At 41.6% G+C, this 23,315-nt stretch overlaps 1 long non-coding RNA gene across 2 annotated transcripts; it reads right to left on the bottom strand.

Annotated features, from left to right (window-relative positions):
• Window positions 1-966: 966 nt before the first annotated feature.
• On the bottom strand, window positions 967-10,587 carry LOC115649082. Of its 2 annotated transcripts, none has more exons than XR_003999751.1 (3): window positions 10,546-10,587; window positions 10,339-10,428; window positions 967-1,259 (listed from the first exon to the last, which is right to left on the bottom strand). It is a non-coding gene; the product is annotated as an uncharacterized LOC115649082 (long non-coding RNA). The 2 variants fall into 2 exon arrangements; XR_003999750.1 differs by having other exon boundaries at window positions 10,339-10,424.
• Window positions 10,588-23,315: the final 12,728 nt, after the last annotated feature.

Here is a 23,315-nt window from a genome sequence, read left to right as displayed (position 1 = left end):
AGGACAAAACTGGCCAACAAATTGAGTTTTCAAATGCCACCTTGTACAAAACATGCCTTGAACAAAAATTATTACAATAGTGTGTAGGGTGGGAACACCAGGGTACATTTTGTCACTGTGCAGTGGAATCATATCAGAGCTGTTATTGTTCAGGGCCACCTGGGAGGGTGGGGAGGCAAGTGGGACAATTTGCCCCAGGCCCTGGGCTCTGCAGGGGCACGCACGAGAACAGCCCTCCCGGCCCAGCCCGACCCCTCTCCACCCCTCTCCCAGAGCCTCAGTGCATCCAGGAGCGTCCCTGGATAATGCTGCAGCGTGGCTTCAGGGGAGCCCCTGACTCCGCCTCGCTCAGAGCTGCATGGTAAGGTGGCGGGGTTGCGAGCTCCAGGCTGAGCTCAGCTCCCTCTGCCTGGCCTGGAGCTCACAGCCCCGCACCCTTACCACGCGGCTCTGAGCTGGGCGGCACTCAGGGGCCCCTCTGGAGCCATGCTGACACTGTCTAGGGAAGCTCCTGGATGTGCTGAGGCTCCTGGTGAGTGTGGGGAGCCGGGGGTAAGGGGCTGGGGCTGGAGGGGTTGGCTAAGGGGCAGGGAGTCCTGGGGACAGTCAGGGGACAGGGAGGGGGCAGAGGTTGTGGGGGCGGTCAGGGGACAGGGAAGGGGTAGTTGGATCGCGGGAGTTCCAGGGGTCTGTCAGGACTCAGTGGGGGATGGATGGGGGTCAGGGGACAGAGAGCAGGGGTGGGGTCCCAGGGTGGTGGTTGTTGTGGGGCCTCTGGGGGGTGATGAGGGGACAAGGAGCAGGATGGGTCGGGGATTCTGAAGGAGGCAGTAAGTGGGTGGGGGTTGGATAGGGGGCAGGGCCAGGCTGTTTGGGAGGCACAGCCTTCCCTACCCTAAAGCTCATTCAGCAGTTTGAGGCTTGCAGAAGAGCCAAGCTGTTAGCTTTTCCATTAGGGCTTTTTTTTATGGAAGGGGCCCCTGAAATTGCTTTGCCCCAGGCCCCCTGAATCTTCTGGGTGGCCTTGTTATTGTTAAAGTTTTGCATGCCTTGGACAAGGGATAGCACTTCACCATAAATTTTGAGTAGGCCTGAATTTCTGACAGTGGCCTATGAGTACAGGCTGGTTTTTAACCTGTTTCATCAGCTGCTTTATCTCCTCTTCACTTTACTGGGAGCTGTGTCAGGTCCCTGGAGAGCTACACTTATATCATCCACCTCTTCTTCCTCTCTTGTTCCTGATAGACTTTTCAAATGTTCTGCAATTAACAAAAGAAAATGAACAAAATTTTGTTTCTGATAGCTGTGTGTGGGGATTCTGCTGCTGTTGCATCAAGCCTTTCTGCATGGCAGCACTTAGGGCCTAATCAACAGCCCCTCATGTCAATGGAAAGATTCCCATTGAATGCAATGGGCTTTGGATCAGTCCTTTGAAAAGTTCCTTCCAGTTTGGGACATATTCCATTTCTTGCAGTTTTCCCCATTTCAGGTGTAGGGAATATAGCTGGAACCAATTACATTTGTAAAAACTGGAGTGAGCTATTTAAGTGTATCCACAAGTGTTGCTGCCTTGTGATAATCTATCGGGTGGATATTACCACTGGTCTCAGTATCTACAGTGACATAAGGAATGCAATGGCTTAAATGTGCCTGAAGCCTCAGCAAACACTAAAATGTCTGTCCCCTCTACATGTGTCCCAAAGCATAATATGTAGCCCATATTAGGACACTTCCCTTCAGGGGAGACTGGGAGCTAGTTATTATCACACCACTGTTTCTGCAAGGTGCTAACAGATTAGCAACAGGGTTTGTGGTCCTGTAGCTGAAGAATTTAAACCTTGTTTCCACCAACAGCTGCTCTGTCTGCACTACAACCTGTTTTCCCATTATCTGAGAATGGCATTTCAGGACACTATCTCAGGTTTAGGGTTAGATTAGGAAGAGCAGTTTCCCCATTCCACTTTAAGTGAAGACAAGACACTTAAGAGGAAGCAGAAAGTTTGTTTTTTCCTCTGTTTTATCTGTCATCAGTATTTTCCATGTTTGGCCTAATCGGGTGACATCTTTAGGCAGTTCATATAGGGCTGGACTGTGCCCTGTCCTTTCATGGGTACTGGAGGAGTGGGAGAAGGGAGCAAGGACTCACTCCAGACGCCTACACAGGTGTCAAGCAGAATTGCCATTGCATTCGCCTGGGCACAAGAACTGCAAGTATCACTAGATTATAAACTCTATGGAACAGCTACTGGAATGGCTCTATTGAAGTCAATGGACCTGTGCTGGAGGTCTGGCTCTCCATGTCTTATGGAGTGTCTGCACACTATGGCTCTGTAATAAAGAAAAATAGAGACATATGAATTCTGAGTGCATGGATTCATGCCTTGGTTTTCAGAAGAGGATTCAATTTTGTGGGTGTGAATTTTAGACTCAAAAGTACTCACAAAAGGTTGCATACTCTTTCCAGATCCAGTGCCGCCTCCCCCGCCCCCAATCTTCTGTACTACGAATGAGGAAGGAATCTTTAGAAGCTGGTATTTCATTTAACAAAATCCACATGGAAAGAAATATCCAGTTAACATCTGGACCAGCAATTCTCCTCAGGGTTTTTTTTTCTTTTCTTTCAGACTGTTAATTTTACTGCCAAATACTCAAAGAGGCACCAGCCTGTTTGTCCCTGCGCAGTAATTTCTGGTTACAGACAAGGACACAATACAACACTTTATGCTTGGGAATGGAAGATTGTAAAGTCCTGAAGGCCTAAGGCCATGTATAACTTTAGCATTTTCTAAGGGTCTGTGTGGTTTTGTTTTATAGTTTGCAAGTTTTACTTTCTCCAGTTCCCTGTTTATTGGAGTTAGGAATCCACACATGTCCAATAAACACTCGATTGCAGGTGGACCTCTGTCTATGGTGGGGCACTGCCTCCAGCTTCAAGTAACATTTTCTGTTATGCTCTTTTTATCTTTTCCCATTCTTTCAAATTCAGGAAGATCTGCACTTGAAGAATAGATTATGTTTTTAGACTAAGAAGGACTGCTGGAAAATAAAATCAGGCAGATGCATTTGGATTTTGGATGAGTTTGCAAAGTAATGACCACTTGCATTCATAACCCTTTGCAAAAAAACAAAAGTACTTAAATAACAGTAATAGAAGTCTCAATGACACAAGGTGCTAAGGATGAAGGGCTGAATTATTTTTTTCAGTTACACCAGTTAACATAAATCGGAGTAATCCCATTGAGTTCAGCGGACTAATAACTCCATTTAAATTGATGGAGTCACTCCAGATTTACACTAGTATAACCGAGAACAAATTTTGGCCATGAATGTCTAGTGCCTACTTTTTTCTGGCTTTTATTAATCTACATAGCAGCTTTAGGAATTAATCCAGCAACAAGCACTACAAAAGGACCTCTGTGAGCCTCTGTGGGACTTCTACCCACTACTACAAATCTTCTCACATGGAGCTATTTGCAGGATCATGGCTTTAATGATAGCAACATATTTTAAATGTATATTTCATGTTTATCGTAATTAACTGATTGCAATTGTGTTTTCTTTCTTTTTCTTTCTTTCTAAGGGACATAATTAGAGCATGAGAGTGAGAGAGAGAGTATGTAGATATTGTCTTTCATAGATTTTAAGGCCAGAAAGGACCATTATGTACAATATAAGCCATAGAATTTCTTTCCCATAATTTCTGCTTGAGCCATCATTTATCATTTCAGTAAACATCATTCCATAGACATCTTTGAAACAAAGCCAAAAAGGCAAAACCTTTGTTTTGTTTTTTTTTTTTTAAACTGTGTCATAGGCAAGAAAATTATCTAGAGCTGGAAAGGGATAAAAAGAGATCAAGCTATAAAACTGGACACTAGATATTAAAACAAAAGAAATAACTAGATTTTCCCCTTGTGTAATTAACGATTATTTAGAAAACAATAATATAGTCAGGTATCCAAAACTAACCAGATGATGGCATCATTAAATTACCTGGCTCATCTTCAGTACCAGTTTCAGAACTAAACTTAATCTTGAACAGTATCTGTCACAGGGTAGCTGGTCCCTGTGGGTAGATTAGATCCAGTACCCATGGACCTGAGCAGGTGAGGCCAAGACAACCAGTTAAAGCGGGCGAGGCTACACTGGAAAGGGCTGCCAGTGGAACAGAAGAGGGGATTGGTTGATATAGACTGTGCTTGGGGAAGGAAAGCCACAGTGGATTGGAGCTGACATTAGATATCCACGGCTGACTCGTGCTCGCTGACTCAGTCTAGCAGGGCTTGGGCTAAGAGGCTGTTTTACTGTCATGTAGACATTTGGGCTTGAGCTGTAGCCCAAGCTCTGGGACCCTCCAACTTTGCAGGGGCCTAGAGCCTAGTTTTCAGCCCCAGCCTGAATGTCTACACCACAATTAAACTACCAATTAGCCTGAGTCCCTCAGCCCAAGTTAGCTAGCATGGGCCAGCCATGGGTTTTTAAGTGCAGTGTAGACATATGCCTAGACACCCCTCAGAAAGATGGAGCAGAAACCTGAAAGCAAGGACTAAGTTACAAGACTGTTTTTCTGTTTGTTTACTTGCTTCTGTAAAGAAAATAAACCTCCTTGAGAGAGACTGGGAGTGGTAGCAGACACGTTACATCTGGGGAGTAGCCCTGCCCTCTGACAATGATCAGATTGCTCTTTTTCTGGCATTATTTTGTAATTATTCATATTGTGATACCACAGCTAACAAATTCAAAGATAATTATGCTGTATTACCAATGAGCTTTCTTATCAAGGTCACTAAGAGAGCTGATCAAAAGTTTTCCATCAAAATATATTTTTGATGGAAAACTTTTGTTTTCTGTGAAATAGAAATTTTCATGGGGAAAAAATAAATAATTTCCTGACCAGCTCTGTTCACTAGCATCCCAACTAATCAAGCGTGTAGCATGAAAACCTTTAGCTTCAGAGAAAGAAGGTCCTTACAACAAGGACCTGCTCATAAAGGAATAGTTCTGTTATCCAAGGCTACGTCTACACTACAGCATAAAATCGAAATTACTAAAACCGGTTTTATAAAACCGATATTATAAAATCGATTTTATGCGTCCACATTAGGACACATTAATTCGGTGGTGTGCGTCCATGGTCCTAGGCTACCATCGATTTCTGGAGCGGTGCACTCTGGGTAGCTACATTAAAGGAATGAGACCAATAACTTCGATTTCCGTCCACACTAACCCTAAATTGATATAGTAATATCGATTTTAGGGTTACTCCTCTCGTTGGGGAGGAGTACAGAAATCGATTTTAAGAGGCTTTAAAATCGATTTAAAGTGCCTTGTAGTGTGGATGGGTACAGAGTTAAATCGATTTAAGGCTGTTTAAATCGATTTAACTGTGTAGTGTGGACCAGGCCCTACTTTTTCTAAATTACATAGACACCTTATCCGGACAACATCTTCAGAGGGGTAGGGCCCTTCTGCAGAGGCCAGAATTATCTGTGGTAAAAACAAAACAAAAATGCTAGTCTGCCCAAATTCATTTTGGGGTAAGGGGATTACATGATCCATGATAGAAGGCTGGACTTTCAATGACTCTGTCTCTGCTCATCTTCAGCTCTATCTCTTATTCAATTGCTGACTGAAAATTTTGCTAGTCCCAGCATTCATTAGGGATGCAGAGGAGAGGAAAATAAGAGCTAAATATAGGGAGGCAATGTTATTGCATAATACACGCTTCAAAACACCTGTAGCACTTAACTGCAAGGCTACAGTAGGAGCAAACAGAATGATGCTGCCTGAATCAATCTGCTTCAACACACTAGTGAGGAGTGGAATGTTTTCAAAAGGCCATTCATCCTTAAAGAAATGCCTTGGCCCATTCAGGCCTTGATCCAGCAGAGCATCTAAACACACGATTAATGTTAAGCACGTAAGCAGAAATGGGACTGATCATGTATTTTAACGTTAAGTACATACTGAATGGTTTTCTGAGTCAGGGCTATGAGATTAGCAATGGGATCCTGATATCTTACCATTTTACATATTAGATGACATATCATCTTGCTTATAGGTTCCTGTTTGTTGGACTTATATTTTAATATTGAATTCTATATGAATTAAATGATTTTGAAATTTGCCAGATGAGTGGATAATATTGGAGACTTAAGCCCTCCATCTATCCAGAGAACAGGTAATAAGGGGCAGCAGCTGTTCCTTGTCAATATGCCTCAGATATAACATATAGGTGCCAACTTCTATGCATGATAGCAGTTCACTCCCCATGTTTCCAATACTTTGACCTCCCTCCAGAGATAGTCTTCAAGGTAATATCAAGGGAGGGACCTTGAGAGGTCATCTAGTCCAGTCCCCTGCACTCATGGCAGAACACATATCTAATGGCATGTGGATTGAGATCACCAAATCTTTTCACCTAGGCCACTAAACAACCATTAGATCATAACAAAACTTCTGGTCAATACCAACCCAGACTGAATTTGAACTAGATATGAAAGTTTCTAGATCTTATCTGTACCCATCCGGTCCCTCAGACTGCTGAAACTCTAAGGTGCTAGGTCAGATTAGCATGCATATATATGCAGATACACGTGTACATATATCCATCCAGAAACAAACTGATCCCTGAAGATGATATTTATGTGGCTATATATAGGCTTTGATTCATGATAGCCTCAATCTATCCAAGCACTTAAGCATGTGAGTTGTCCCACTAGAGTTAATGTGCTTACTCATGGGCTAATTGAAGTATATGGTTAAGTGCTTTGCTGGATTAGAGTCTATCTGAATTCATAATTGTGGCTGAATAGGGCTACCATCGGTTGAGAAGGGCTTGGGTATCCAGATCAAATAGAGTTCATTCATGGATGGCATTATCTGCAGATTTATTAATATTCTTCATGTGAATCACCATGCAGAGCCCAGTTTTTATTTTCTTTGATGCCAAGAAGTCCTAACCTGGGACTTGTACAACAGACACTGGACTTCTATATACTGTATATTTTTTCAGTTACTTTATTAATTGAATGGAGTGTAGTTGTTATACCAATAGTGGGAATGAAAATAAATTATTTTGGTAGAAAGTGTATTAATTTATCAGCTCTATTTCCTGGGGGCAATTCTGCTAGATAATAAGTCTTGAGTTTGAATGCTTCTAAGATTCGTACACTCTTTGCAGTCTGACTGACTTCAAATGGAAAGCACTGGGTGTAAGTCAATGCAAAATCTGGTCCTTAAAATAGTAGAAGTGAAAGTTTAATTGGATTTCATTTTTGAACAGTTGCTTATTTAAATAGGGCTTTATTACCTTGTTATAGATGTATGGTGCATAAGCATGTTTTCTTTTACATGGACTGTAGTATATATTGTGCCATTCTCTCCCTTTCATGTACATATACAGATAGTTATAGCTTATTCAAAAAGATACTGATATGAAAATGATGGCAACAGATTTGAAAAAAACCCCAACAACACAGCATGACTGCGGCAAATCAAGAATGCTTCTGAGACAGTGTGCTGGAGCTCTTGACAAGAGCAGGTGGCTGAAGAGTCAACAATATGACATCAGTGGTTTCAGTGTGATCAGAAAGAGCATAACTGATTCACTAACACATGATATCCATGCACTTAGTAGGGTTTTCGTTCCAATGGTTCTGTATTGAGACATAAAGCAGAGAGTGTAGAGGAATGTTTCCTGCAAATGCTGACTGGGCAAAATAATAACTCATAGCACCAAACTCCTGTTCATTCTTACATTTTGGGGTATTATCCCAGTCAAACCTCTGACAGATGATGTTGCCTTTAATAGCAATTAAATTAAGTTTGTGAAAGGAAAATATTTAAGCAAACAAAATGTGGAGATTCCTTTTGATCTCAGCATGATCTCTCCATGCATGACACTAGGTGTATTATCATAGTTCATGTCATATCATGATGTCTTCATGACAGAGCCAAGCAAAGACCTGGGCAGTGATGGCAATGTAAGGCCAGACTCTGCAACCCTTCCTAATACTGAATAGTACCTCACTCTACTAGTAGACCCATTGATTTCAATGCGACTAATCCTGGAGAAAGATTCTATTCAACATGAATAAGGGTTGCAGAATTGGGCTTTTATGGAACAATTAGAGTTTGGTGAACTTGTTTTGTCTGGTTTTTACACTTGAACACTGAGTTCAAAAGTCTGACCCAGATATTATTGGTTTTGGATTCTGATTAGACGAGACTATGGAAAATAAACGAAAGAGAGGACAGAAGAGAGGGGTGGGAAAATATCATGAAATAAATAAAGACCATGGTGATAAATAAAATATTAACATTTCCAGATACCTCCGTTATTCCACTGTAGGTACAGTTGTCTCTTACAGTTGTTAGGAGAATAACTCTGGTATCATTTACTTTTAGTTGGAATTGGGACTCTTGCCTGCACTGGAGATGGACTTAACAACTGGGGTCGGATAACATATTTAGTTGAGTAAATAATCTTTAACTAATAGTTTATTTGATGAATATCACTCCTTTATTTGTTTATGAACTATCTTTATTTTCTTGAATATATTCATTATTCAAAATAATGCAGTGAGTAATTATTGGTAAGTAGAATGTTCAGGTACAGGTTGTTAGTATTAGCTATGAACATTCAAAATTTGAGGTATTTTGATTGGACACAAAAGTTATGTGGTGTGTTTCTGTTCCTTAATTGAAGGAACATAGCTCTTGGGAATGTGCTGCCATTGTGAACACTTGTAATTACAAACCCAAAATATCTTTTAATTTTTGTAATGTTATCTGCATCAGTGACATTCCTGTTATTTGCTAGAACGTTCAAGAGAAACAAATACAAAGAGGTCACCAGCAAAAATGGAAATGAATTTCTTAAAAATTGTGATGGATTATTAGTGGATTTTCTCCCCTGAGCGTTTACCTAGGTCTAAAGGATAGAAAATAAAATCTAAAAAGAAGGTGCTATTATCACAGTGCATTTAATTATATAGTAGAACTGATAGAAAAGCATAAGGCTAAACACTGTTCTCTGTTACACTGTGTGAGTCTGGAATTACTCTATTGATATCAAGATAGCTACTTCACATTTACACAAGTATAACCAAGCAGAATTGTAGCCCCCTTAGGTGAGCAAGAAAATGAAGCAATCCACTTTAGAGAATAAAGGTTGAGTACTTAATGGTGCCAATGCACACTTGGCGTAGGAGGAGTGAGAGAAAGGTGGCTTGTTCCATCTCACTGTTCAGTCTACCCTGCTGACTGCATCAGTTCCAGAAACACCATTGCCCTATCAGAATAATGGAGAATGCTGCGCACTCTGGCACTGCAGGTCATGCCCACGGCCCTGCCTGTAGCTAAGTTTCCACTACCTTGACCTGCCTCCTGTGCAGACTGGGAGGAGTGAGTGGCATAGGGCCAGTACACTAATTTTATGCCACTGGAGGATTGGCCTCAGGAGGAATCCACAGCTGTTTCTTTGTGGCAACTTTCTGGCCACTTTATGCTGTATCTGGCTGAACCTGTCTGCTCTTATATGGATTTGATGTTCTGAAATGTTACTGAGTGCTGCTATTAGTCTTTCTTGTGTTCAGTCCTGTGCTGAAACTCTGAGAGGAAGCAATGATTGAGGACTATTTGCCCTATGCAAAAAAAAAATAAAAAAAAATAAAAGGTTGGTTACTAATATTTTGGGAAGTTTGTGCAAACTCTTAATTCCTCCCTGAGAAATACTCCTTAAAGTCTAGTAAACTCTGTCTTCTGCTTTTATTCTGGTTCCTCCCAGATTTTGCTACCATGTGGTACCAAGTTACTGTAAGAGAGGTTAGGAACTTCTGCTTAGCAGTTCTGCTTTATGATTGTGTTAAAAATAGCAGAAAAAATACATAACTCATTTTCAAGAATCATTTCTTCACTGGGGTCATAGGATGATCCCAAACGATGCAAACACTTACGGTAGAGTGACCAGATAGTTTGGATTTTTTTTTGTAAGAGGTTTGGAATCAGGACAGTTTGCCCATTGTAAATGATGCATATCCTTATGTCCTGTTTAAAATTGTAAGTGGTCTATGGTTGCTACCTGAGAATGTAGGGTCATAGTCAGCAAGCATCTCTACAATAGTCTCTGGATGTGACAAAACAGAAGTCCGGTGTTTGTTACTTTAAATAAATGTTAATCCAGATTGTAGAGAGCAGAAGAAAGTCAGTCTACTGCCAAGGAACAGACAATTATGATAGATTCAAGACCAGGCATTAGGAAGCAGTATTTACACAATAAAAATACTGAATGCCCTAAAAGACACAGCTGTTAAAACCAAAACATCAGAGACCCACCTGAAGTGCTGACAATCTGTCCTGGTGGAGTCCTAAAGTACTTCTTCATATCCCCTGCTCAAAGTTATCTTCTGCAATTTTACTTGCTGTCTAGACAAAAAGATATAACTCACTGGCATACCTTTATGGCAAGAATGTAGTGGTAAATCTTTCAGATAAATATAGCTGGATATTTAAATACAAAAATAAGTGTCTAAAGCTCTTTACGTATTAGCAGCATCTGTCTCATGCTTGATGTGTACTTCTCAGAAATATTTCAATACCTATCAAAGCTATATATAAGCAACCTTGTTTCTGCTTTGGCGATCACATGTCATGAGCTGTTTAGATTGTTGATTTTGTTGCTAAGCCCCACTGTGAGTACTAGTTTCCAGTGTTTCAGATTACACTTTTAAATCATGCCTTCCAACTATTTCACACTATCCTGGATGTCCCCCTCATCCAAAGCTAATGCCTTGCAAACCTTCTCATTCCACATTAATGCCAATGTGGCCCAAAGACCTAGCTGAGGGATGAGTTAGGGTTACACTATAGTTGCTAACTTTCCTCTCTGGAAATATAATTAAGAAGGAAGCTTCCATCTGGGATATGTGGTTAACAGATCATCCTCCGCCATCTTTCCTGCATTCCTGGAAAATTCCAGCAATCTTCACAAGCTCTAAAGAAATAAAACCCAGAAAACAAGTGCCCAGTAGGAGATCCTAGATGAGAAACCCAGGCAAGAGCAAGAATAGCTTTAGTTTAAAGGTCCTATCATGAACTTTTGATCTAGTTTTTCATTGGGGGGAAATAAAAATAAGCCAATCATTCTCAGATTTCTTGGTTGTGGAAGATTAGTGAGGCACCTCTGGATTGCTGGAAGAGAGATCCAGAGTCCACTTGTGAGCTTTCAAGTACCTCAGAGCATTAGGTATCTAGATGTAAAAGTGGTCATTAGACTGCCCTTCCCCACATTTTACTTGTCTGGGAAACAGCACGTCCCTCACTGTGATGAATCTGCATTTCTGCATGCTGCAGCCCCTCCCTCATATACTATGTTATGGAAATTATTTTTTAGTGCCAGCAAGCTTTCTGCCACCCTGTCAGACATCATTTCTCTAACCACATCCCATGGTTATCTGGGGGTAGTTGGTATTTCATTACATGCATATCTCTAGTCTCTGTGTAAATGTAGAACCTAAAAAGGTTTTGATTCGTTGAAGTTTTTTTTAAATATTTCATTATGCCAATGATTAGAGCAGTCAGGTTTTTGGGGTTTTTTTTTTGTTCTTTAGAGCAAAGAAATGCAGATGTCGAAATCACAAAGAGCGGGGAACACACTGGAGGCTGAAAAGAGTTGTTTGGAATCCATATGATGTCTCTACCTGGTGCTGTCTGAGTTCTGAGAAAATCTATGTATTTGTGTCTGTTTTGCCTACTGCTTGTAGATGTTATTATTTTATTCTGGGGAAAGAGATTAAGAATGTCTATTCTTTTTCTTGTTTTAAAAAAGATTTTAATTCGACTTCAAATTTCTGGGGTGAGGAAAGAGGAGAAAATTGAACAAATCCATACCTTTCTGGGTTTTCTGAGGTTGACTTCTTCTTTTGTAAGGCTAAGACGACGACGACTTGGAACCAATATCTTTTTAAACCCCCACCCCCCAGTTCCGTTGGTTCATCGAGGCAAAGGTCCACATGACAGAGGTCTGGCTGATGTTAATTTACAGATTCTACTTTATTCAGTAGATTAATCTCTCATGCTATGGCTAGTCAGGGCATGAACCATAGTCACAATGATTAGCAATGTGTTTCTGGATTTCAACATGGCATGCAAGGAAGTGACTTCAAAGTAAAGTTGAAACCTGTGGAGATGGGAGGGAGGGAACAGCAGCACATGAAAATTAGATTGACCTTTGCTTATTAAGAGATATACACTGCTAGATCAGTGAGTCCAGACTTCTTTTGAAAAGGAGAGTACAGAATGACCTCTTTCACTCGCTTCTATCACTGAGTGGTGGTGAAGAGCAAAAGTAAGATAGATAGTGGGAGAAAAAAACGACTTTAGTTTAAAAGAAAATAGCTTCCAAAAATATGGGTTGCCAATAGCCCATTGTTTATTATTTGTATTAGAATAGTATCTATATGCTCCAATGGACCTGGGGGTTCCACTGTGCTAGTCACTGGACATACATATAGTGAAGAGTTACTCCCTGCCCTGAAAAGCTTATGATTATATTAGAAATGACAAAAGTTGGGAAGCATTATCTCGTTTTATTGATAGGAAACTGAGGCCAAGGTGCCTAACTCCAACTTGTGCCTTTGAAATCTTTCCCAACTGGCTTGCCGTCTTGTACACCAGCTGGCTGTGGCATGCCTGCTTACTGGGGCTTGAGGGGCTCTGGCTGAGTGGGGCCATTTAACTGCAGTGTAGACATTCAGGCTCAGGCTGCAGCCTGAGCTCTGGGACCCTCCCATCTCACAGGGTCCTAGAGCCCCAGCTCCAGTCCAAACCCAAATGTCGAAAGCACAGTTAAACAGCCATGCAGCCTGAGCCCCACAAACCTGAGTCAGCTGGCATGAGCCAGCCAGAGGTTTTTAATTGCAGTATAGACCTACCTTAACTGTAATAGCCACACTTGTCTCTAAAGAAAATCCTATTGCTAAAATAGCTTCTAAGGGCTGAAAGCATTCCTAGATATTTCTGGTTTGACTTGAATGTTTGATTTCTCTTTTTTTTTTCTGAAAAAATTAGACCAAATTTTTTGTTCTGCAGTGGCCTCATAAAGATCGCCCTCCTATTTGATTAATATTTGCTCTTCCTCAGCTGTTGTTTCTGCCTCACCCCAAGCCACTGCAACACTAACAAATAAGCAACTTGAATCTCTTAACTGGGACTAGAGATGAATGATGAATAATTCATGAAAAATTACTTATTAGATGAATTTTGTTTCTTTTTCAGTTTGCTAATTGTCTATGAGCAGAGCATGATTTTCTCAAATTTGTTATTTGAAATGATTTTCCTGTTAATTCCTAGGAATAATTCTTGCTCTGTAGCTTGCTCAGGGACAGTTCAATGTGTGTCTTTCATCTTCAAAATTTTGGCTGATTAGACTAGACACATAGGTCCTATGGTGCGTTTGTTTTAAGTAGATGAGTGTCATTGTTAGAATCAGGTTTCTGGCACAATTACTCACAATTAGGAATTTGCAAAAGAAAATATTGCCTGGAAGTCCCAAGAAAGATTTTTTTTTACACTGTATGTATCTCATCAAACAAGAATAGAGGGATGTCTCTACTACCAGGTGTAGCCCCATCAAATTACAGTTGTTATAAAATAGGAGCGATATGGAGAAGAATGTCTAATCTCTCACTTGTTATCTATCATATAATAATAGCGATACAATGCTGGGGTGCTTCCTTGGATTTTATAGTCCAGTCTATTTTTTTGGAAACTGAATCCTCATGAAATATTTGATGTACTGTATGAGATAATTGACACAAATGCTAATTAGAGTTGTAATCCATAGGGATCTAATAATTTACTTAATACTGATGTATACCTTCCCCGATAGTAGTGTTAACGGGACTTAAATATACGTCAGGAAAGGACAATAAACCCCCTAGAGTTCTGAAAAATCAATCTTTTCTGTGTAATACCATTTTTATAGTGCTTGTAACCAGGTTCATGCTGTGCCCTTGGGCATTCGGCCCTGGGCCTCCCTCTTCAATGAGTCAGGGACATTTCAGTCTGGTGCAACACTCGTGCTCTTTACTCTCAAAAGGTTTCCCACCACCAGTTCCCAACTATATACAGGCTTCACAGCTACTTTGCCACAACAGGCCTAGCCAGCAACAGATTAGGTGGCTCCCACTTTCTTCTATACCTGTCCTTTCTCTTCCCATCACTGACTTCCTCCGGGCTTTATAGCTTCGGATTAATAAGACTGGCAGGTGTGGCCAGTTACCAGGCAGGCAGAGGGCATTTCACTCAGCCCCAATCCATTCCCCTTGATTGCGGCTGGAGTGGCAAGAGCTGATTAAGGGCTTCTCAACTAGCACCGTGCCACAGTGCTCTATATAGAGAATGTTTACGCATTTTTCCATTTGATTAAGCTGATCATATGTAAAATATTCTGACCGTGGAATAGTTTGACTCAATTGATATTTCTGTTTTTATTTCTGCCAATTTTTTTTTATCTACAGTGAATAATATCTTATACTGAAATTGGGTCTTGTACCCAAAGCACTTCCTCAGTGCTCAGTTACACCAGTGTAAATCTGCATAACTATTATCTTCAAAAGCAGCAAAGAATCCTGTGGCACCTTATAGACTAACAGACGTTTTGGAGCATGAGCTTTCGTGGGTGAATACCCACTTCCTCAGATGCATGTCAAGTGGGTATTCACCCACGAAAGCTCATGCTCCAAAACGTCTGTTAGTCTATAAGGTGCCACAGGATTCTTTGCTGCTTTTACAGATCCAGACTAACACGGCTACCCTCTGATACTATTATCTTCAACAGCATCTTGCACATGTCATAACTTTGCACTGCACCACATTACCTGCTCAGTGCATGATCATGCACCATTCATGTAGATAGACTAGTGAATGGAATGAGTGGGACCCAGAATAACTTCTTCCAGTCTCTTGGTCTGATTGCTCAGTGGAAGGTTTCAAAAGTCAGTCAGTATTTTTTCTCATTGTAGCGCATTTGAAACCAGACCAATGCAAATCTCCATATCAAGTGTCTTTCTGGGCATAATAATAAATTGTTAATTGTGACAATGACAAATGACACTCAAGTGGTTCTCTGAGATGATGCCTCAAACATTCCATAAGAGTCCTCTGACTTTGTGAAGATTAGGGTGCTTGCCCACTCTTTGCAGTTCTGTACTGATGTTTCATTAAAACAAGCCAGTGTATAAAAGTTTCTTTCACTCTCCTGGAAGCTAATTGGCCATTTGAAGTTTTCTTCAGCTACCACTCTCAAGTTCCATGATGGCAAGTGGAATTGGGAAATGTACAACAACTTTCCCAGGATGCAGCCATGTGGTGGAACTCCACATTTTTCTACTAAGCACCCCCATCCTCTCTAAAATCAGCTTGGTGGAAAACAAAAGGGCTGTGATTATATTCTGTACCTATGTGACAAAATTTGAGACATTGATTGTGCTAGGACACAGCCTGTGATTAACATTCTTGAGGTCTTTGAGGAGCTGACCTTTGAGAGATGATTGGACACACCTGCATGTATTGCCAGCTGCTAGGATTCTGACAATCACTTCAACACAGAATTTGTGCTTCAAGCCATGGGAAAGAAAATTTGATCTTCTATATCTTGGTATTTCAGCAGAACGGAATCTGAAGAAGCTTATTGTGGGTGGCTTGCCCACTGAATCTTTGCTTCAAGCTCTTCCTATTCATCTCTGAATCATACTGAACCAATGACAAAGCTAGCTGAAGAATCCCAGAAAAGCCCTGAACAACAATAGCTGCAGCATGAAAATCAGCCTACATGCTCACACACACTAAGTGGCTCCAGAAGATGTGGGAGATTCTGCTGATGGAAAAGGTTACTTATACAATCTCCCCTCCCTCAAAATAAACAATCAACTCATTGGCAACAGAGAACTTTCAGGCTCAGTTAATACAACTTTACATTCACAGGGGAGATATTGCAATTTAGTACCTAGCTTATTTGAAGGGAAGGTAGCATAGGGCATTTAGCTTTTGAGAGCTGATACATTATACAAAATGAAATAAATTGCTAACGTTATGGACCAAGTTCTGCTCTCTCTTATATGGGTTAACTTCCTATGGCGAGTTTCTTTCAGCACTTGCTTACTAAATATCCTTTAGTAACTAGTCAGTGCTATTATTTTTTAAAGTTCACTGGAAGAGGGTCATTGCCTGCCACCAAACCTGATAGTTTAAGAACTATTTTTGAACACTAAGGAAGAGAGAAACCCCTTCAACAATAATAAAAATTAAACTCAAAATTAAGACATTAAAATGAGGACATAGGAGACTAGCTTAATATCACATACAGTTGAGTTTGGATACGACAACTAATAGATTACAAATCTAAACGTAAGAAAAACAGAAGTTTGGACCTAAATATGAGATAGTGTTGGCTTAAAATCATTCACTATAAACTAACAGGATAGAGGAAGCTGAAGAGTAGAAAAGAATCGACCACACTGTGTGATCAATACCACACAGCTGAAGAAAGTGAATGGTGGCAGGTCTCATCAATACAGCTTTAGGGACTTCCATAGGTGAAATATAGTTGTGTCTATACTACATTTATCTCTGTTTAAGTTGTAAAACATTTTTTTTAAGATTTATGTTTATCTGTTAATAAGTAAAAAAGAAAAAAATGTATATTATATCAAACTGAACTTCAGTGATGTTAATGGCATCCTCATTTGGTTTCAAATAGTAAGATTGTGTATCTTAGATGAGATTCCCTGAAATGATAGATCTGAGGAGAACAGTGTACCTTTCTAAAAGCAGAGATGTCACCATCTTGAAGTGATACCACATCATATTGAGACGCTTCTGGCCAAAATATGCCCCCCCGCATATCACAACTTCCTGTTCAAAGCTTTGTATGTCATTTCAGCTTGGAGCGCGTCTGAAAGGGCCAGCACAGCAGAAGTTACTTTATAGGTTCTGGTGAATAGGCAGCATTGCCATTTTGGGGAAGCTCAGCCCATTTCAGGGGCAAAAAAAAATTTTACAAAAGTTTAGCATTCCAAATATTTAACATTCAGGTCAATATTTGTACCTAGATTTTTCATTTTTGATGGCTAAAATTGTCAGTGAGGATGGGTCCCTTGTCCTAAGGGCCTGGCATATTCTTTGTGACTAACTACTGTAAGACCAATGATGAAAGCTTCCATTGACATTTATCTTTTTAACCTGACTTCTCCATTCTTCACCACAATCCTCACTAGTAGTGGACTTTCCAGAAAGTTACCCAGTACATCATCTTTCTTCACTGAGTGTCAGTGATAATGTATTCTTAATGCCTGCTTAAACAGAGATACAAAAAGTCTGCCCTGTTGCACAGAAACTCCTACGGCCTTTTCTGTTCAGTCCAATTGTCTCCCAACCTATCCAGTTTTGTTTGCTTTCTCTTTGAAAATTAGATATTCATAATATTTATTATTAAATGGGCACAGCACAAATAAAGGGCCTTATCTTAGCCATCTCTTGTATCAATGCCCAGAGGGGAAGGGTATGGAATACTTATCCCTTTTCCCATTGTACTAGCCATCCTTATGGGGGACCAGGACCTCCTTCCTCCTCTCCCTCCAGTCACATACTTTGGCTTACAAAGCTAGCTGACATGGAGAGAAATGCTACTGCACTCTCTATAAGGATAACAAAGCGACCATTTGCCTGTGTGCTTCCTGGGAGCCCCGAGGAGGAATTCTGGCTAACACGGCAACAATTCACCTTGGACCTCCATCCACAGTGTAACCACACCATATCCCCTGAGTTTATCCAGCATGCTAGGGGCCAGAACCTTCCCTTAACCATTCACATGTTGCCCAATCCAAAATTGGGGTAAAACAAATAAATCAAAGGGAAATATATGAAAATACCAAAAACTAGAATTTAAGGCCTGAAGATCAGTTAAAGAATACAGAAGGCTCATAGTCCTTCTAGGACAAGTCAGCTGTGTGTGTAGCTAGACTAACGGATACAAATGTGACTGCCTTCTCTAATCAGAATCTAAAGGTTGCCAGCCTTGGGTTGTGTGATTGCTCTTCACTAATAGAGATAGAAGCTGAGCACAGTCACAGGCATTGAAAGATGTGACACCATCCAGAGACAGTTGTAATACTGGGAACTAGCTTTTAATGAGACTGGGAGCAGATGTGGGTCCTGGCTTTCTGGAAATGATGGCAAATACTGTATTGGAACAACCAAAGCAATTCATTGAGACAAAAAAACAAAACAAAAAACCCCCCCAAACCAAAAAAACAACAATGCAGCATTGGATCAGGGCTGTGGAAGGAATGATAAGGAAATAGAGTTCTGGCTTTAGGATCTGGTAGTCTGTGCAATAGCAAGACATGGAAGACATCTGCAGGCAGCAATGGTGACAAATTCTTATAACAAGACTAACTCTCCCTCTTTTCTACTTCTCTGGGAATCAAACAACTTATTCTGTTGCATTTGCATTTAACTGTTAACTTAAATGTCTTGGCTAATTACCTTCTATGTTTATAATGAAAGAAAAACAAAAATAGCCTATTTTAAAAGCTCACACTGCAATATACTGTGAGAGAACAGATTCCTCAAAGGCACTACTAAAATACATTGTGGGCATGTGCAATTGTCTACTCAGATGTGACATTCAGGCCCCATGAGATGTCTTGGAAAAGTGAGCCAATGCCTAGATAGACATTTAAATTTTTGCTTATTCTAACACAAAAGATAATCCATTCAAATGGGGAAAAGGTGTTTATTTTTACACATCTTGGTTGAGGCCAGGTTCCTCAGAACACAACCCCTTATATTTTAATTATACTATACCAATAACAGCAAAACGATAAAAGTAATAATGACAAGCAACCCAGTAGAGCTCTCACAGAAATCGCATCCCTGTAACAAAAATCTGCAGAATAAAGTGCTGCTGGATGGGATACTTGAAATCTCACAGGTTCAAGCTGTATGGTGAGATCTTGAGTCACACTTTTATTTTGCCTAACATGTTGATTCTGTAAGAGAATACTTTCTCAAGGTATTTAGACTTTTTCAACCAAAATCAGAAAGTGCAGGCTCATCCATCATTTTTAGAAAACACAATCTAATCACAAGGTAATCTTTCTGAACCTGCAAGCTTGTGTGACTGATCAAGCATCTCAGTAAAGATTTGTTGAAATCTTTTGTACCTCTTTCTGATGAGAATATAAATCTACTACATGGGGCCATGCTGAGCCAATAACCACAAAGAAGCCTGCAATTTCACATCAGTCCAGAAAATTAGGATTGCTGAGCCAGTAACCGTACGAAAACTTGTGTCTTGGTGTTATCCTAGTGGTACTGCACCAGACACCTCAGCCTTGCAATAGCCCAGAAAGCTAGATGTGCTAAGTCAGGGCATGTCTACACTATGAAATTAGGCCAAGTTTATAGAAGTCTATCTTTAATAACCGATTTTATACAGTCGATCGTGCATGTCCCCACTAAGTGCATTAGGTAGGCAGAGTGCATCCTCAATATCATAGCTAGCATCAACTCACGGAGTGGTGCACTGGGGGTAGCTATCCCACAGTTCCTGCAGTCTCCGCTGCCCATTGGAATTCTGGGTTAAGCTCCCAATGCGTGATGGGGCAAAAACATTGTTCCGGGTGGTTTGGGGTCAGTCTCCGCTCTCTCCCTCCTTCCCTCCTTGAAAGCAATGGTACACAATCATTTTGCGCCTTTTTTCCTGGGTTATCCATGCAGACGCCATAGAATGGCAAGCATGGAGCCCACTCAGCTGCACACTGCTTTTGTGAGCATTATAAACACCTCACACATTATCCTGCAGTACGTTCAGAGCCTAGCTAGGAGCTGCCACCATGAGGAAGACTGTGAGGAGGACATGGACACAGATGTTCCTGAAAGCACGGCAACTGGGATATCATGGTGGTATTAGGGCATGTTGATACAGTGAAACACCAATTCTGGGCCCAGCAAACAAGCACAGACTGGTGGGACCGCATAGTGCTGCAGGTATGGGATGATTCCTAGTAGCTGCGAAACTTTCGCATGTTTAAGACCACTTTCATGGAACTTTGTGAGTTGTTTTCCCCCACCCTGGGGTGCAGGAATACCAAGATGAGACCTGCCCTGACAGCTGAGAAGCGAGTGGCGATAGCCCTGTGGAAGCTTGCAATGCCTGACTGCTACCAGTCAGATGGCAATCAATTCGAAGTGGGCAAATCTAACATGGGGGTGTGTAGACGTGCGGACTCACCCCTGCAGCGCCTCTTGCTGGTCACTTCTGGCAATTAGCTCAATTTCCAGCCCAGAGTGCTCTCTGCAGGCTGGTGATCCGCCTGTCCTCTGGCCCCCATGTCCCTCCTGGACCCGATGCCCCTTTAACTGGGGTGCTGATCCTTAGCAGTAATCCCGTCAGTCTTAGGATCTCCTCCCTGGGGAACCCCCACCCACTAGTCCCACCTCACCTCAGTATAAGTCTACTGCCAGTCATCGTCTAGTCCCGCGCCCTAGACTGCAGTATCAACCTACTTGTCACTGGCAAGGTTGGGTTTGGACCTGCTGGCTTGGCCTACCCCTGGGCTGCCCTCTGCAACCCCCAGTATCCATTGGCTTTATGCTAGGCCACAGCCTGGAGCTCCTCAGCCTGTCCCCAGCCCTGCTCCACTCAGGTACTTTGTCTCTATCTCCCTGCAGCCAGGCTCTTCTCCCTCTACAGGCAGAGGGAGACTCTTGAGCTCCTGGCTCGCAGCCTCTTTATACAGGCCAGCTGTGGCCTGATTAGGGGGTGGCCCAGCTGCAGCCACTTCCCAATCAGCCCAGCTTAGCACCTCCCAGCCACAACCTTCCCCCAAGGCTGTTTTAAGCCCTTCAGGGCAAGAGCAGGGTAACCACCCTACTACAGGGCTGCTGTGACCCAAGTAGCCTTCTGCTAAGAAGGGTAGTGATTCTGGGAAATGTGCAGGTCACATGGCTTTGCTGCAATGGGGTTCCCTCACTGTGGTGGGGTGATAGACGGAACGCATATCCCTATATTGGTACCGGATACCTTGCCAAAGAGTACATAAACTGCAAGGGGTACTTCTCAATGGTGTTGCAAGCACTGGTGGATCACAAGGGCCATTTCACCAAAATCAATGTGGGATGGTTGGGAAAGGTACATGACGCTCACATTTTTCTGAACTTTGGGCTGTTTGGAAAGCTGCAAGAAGGGACTTTCTTCCCAGACCAGAGAATTACCATTGGGGATGTTGAAATGCCGATAGTTATCTTGGAGACCCAGCAGACTCCTTGATCCCATGGCTCATGAAGCGGTACACAGGCCTAGATGGCAGTAAGGAGCAGTTCAACTATAGGCTGAGCAAGTGCAGAATGGTGGTAGAATGTGCATTTGGATGTTTAAAAGGGTGCTGGTGCAGTTTGCTGAGTAGGTTAAACTTCAGTGAAAGCAATATTCCCATTGTTATTGCTGCTTGCTGTGTGCTCCATAATATCTGTGAGAGTAAGGGTAGACGTGTACGGCGGGGTGGGAGATTGAGGCAGATCTCCTGGCAGCCAGTTTTGAACAGCCAGGCACCAGGGCAATTAGAAGAGCACACCAAGGCACGCTGTGCATCAGAGAGGCTTTGAAAAACAGTTTAATGCCTGACCAGGCTATGGTGTGACAGTTGTGTGTGTTTGTCCTTGATGCAAATCTGCCCCCTTTGGTGAATGTACTTCCCTGTAAGCCAATTCCCCTCCCCCCTTTGACCACAGCTGGCACAGGAAATAAAATCCCTATTGTTCTGAATCCATTAATTCTTTATTTATTCAAAGTACTTGAGATCACTGACAATGCTGACTAGTAAAAGGAAGCTGAGGTGTACAAAGGGTTTGATAACAGGGTGGGGTCGGGGATGAGAGAAGAACAAGGCCACATTGCTTATTGTAGCCACACTACAAATCAAAGCTGTTTGAATGACAGCCTTCTGTTGCTTGGGTCATCCCCTGGAGTTGATGCCTGAAGCCTCTCCCCACGTGTTCTTGGGCATCTGGGTGAGGAGGATATGGAACTTGGTGAGGAGGGCAGGTGGTTACACAATGGCTGCAGTGGTGATCGGTACGCTAGTTGCCTTTCCTGCAGCTCCACCAGATGCCTCATCATGTCCGTTTGCTCCCCCATTAGCCTCTACATCTCCTTCTGTGTGTTCCGATCATGCTCACTGTGTGCTTTCCTGGTCTCTGCCACTGAATGCCTCCGTGCATTCAGCTGTGCCCTATCAGTGTGAGAGGACTGCATGAGCTCTGAAAACATATCATCGCGAGTAATAGACCATGAATCCTAGTCATGATTGAGGCTTGTGTTACTCTAAACAAAAAGGAGCGCTCAGCTGTGCTTGTAGCTGTTTCACACTGACTCAACAGACATTCTAGGATTCACCGTGACACAGAGGCAGAGTGTCCTGGAATTTTATTGTATAGACTAGAAATGGAAAAAATTTACTTTGAATAATCATCCTGCAACTCTCAGCCACTTTGGATTGAACCCATATGGTCATACTGACTTCAGTTTTGCCTGAATAAGTCTTGCAGAATCTAGTCCGTATTTTGAAACTCCTCTCCTCTTACTTACATCTGTATAATGCCATTGAGTTAAATGGATTTATTTCCAACATACATTGAAGTTACATAAGAGGGCAATCAGACTTTGTAATGTTCAAGACTGGATTGATAATGTTGTGTCCTACCATGAGAGTCAGAATAATTTGCTGTTTTCTTCAGAGGTATATATTTGAGCTAATTACTCATCCATACAACGGACTGTTCTAGACAAGCCTTTCCCCCAGAGGAGTTAATTCTTCAAAATAAAAATAATCAGATACTGAGTTAATTTCCGATTTCACATTTGTTGCCAAACATTTTTTGGGGTAAACAAAATATGCTGGCAAAGCTCTGCTCTCATTGTATGCTTTTTATTAACTGGGAAACAGGCAGTTGATTCTTATCCTTTCTATCAGCTCAAATAAATTACACATAGTTCAGAATGGGAGACTTGTGCAAACTAGCTGGCTGCTTCCAATTTGGGAGCCAAAAAGCAAGTCTGTGTAAACCGTAGTGTGATGCTGCCCCAGGCCTTGATAATGATAAGTAGAATGATATGAAGTCCCAGGTTTGAAATCTTCACTGCCAAATTGGGATTGATGGAAACTGTTAAGTCAGAATCTTATATTTCTGCATTATGAAAAATACAGTGTATCTTTGGGAAGTATTTCAAATAAAATGGAAAGCTAAAA

The sequence above is a fragment of the Gopherus evgoodei genome, chromosome 3, assembly GCF_007399415.2.
Source record: "Gopherus evgoodei ecotype Sinaloan lineage chromosome 3, rGopEvg1_v1.p, whole genome shotgun sequence".
In the NCBI taxonomy this organism is placed as follows: domain Eukaryota; kingdom Metazoa; phylum Chordata; order Testudines; family Testudinidae; genus Gopherus; species Gopherus evgoodei.
Note: the sequence above shows the minus strand (reverse complement) of the source record. Positions and strands in the feature narration are given on the sequence as shown.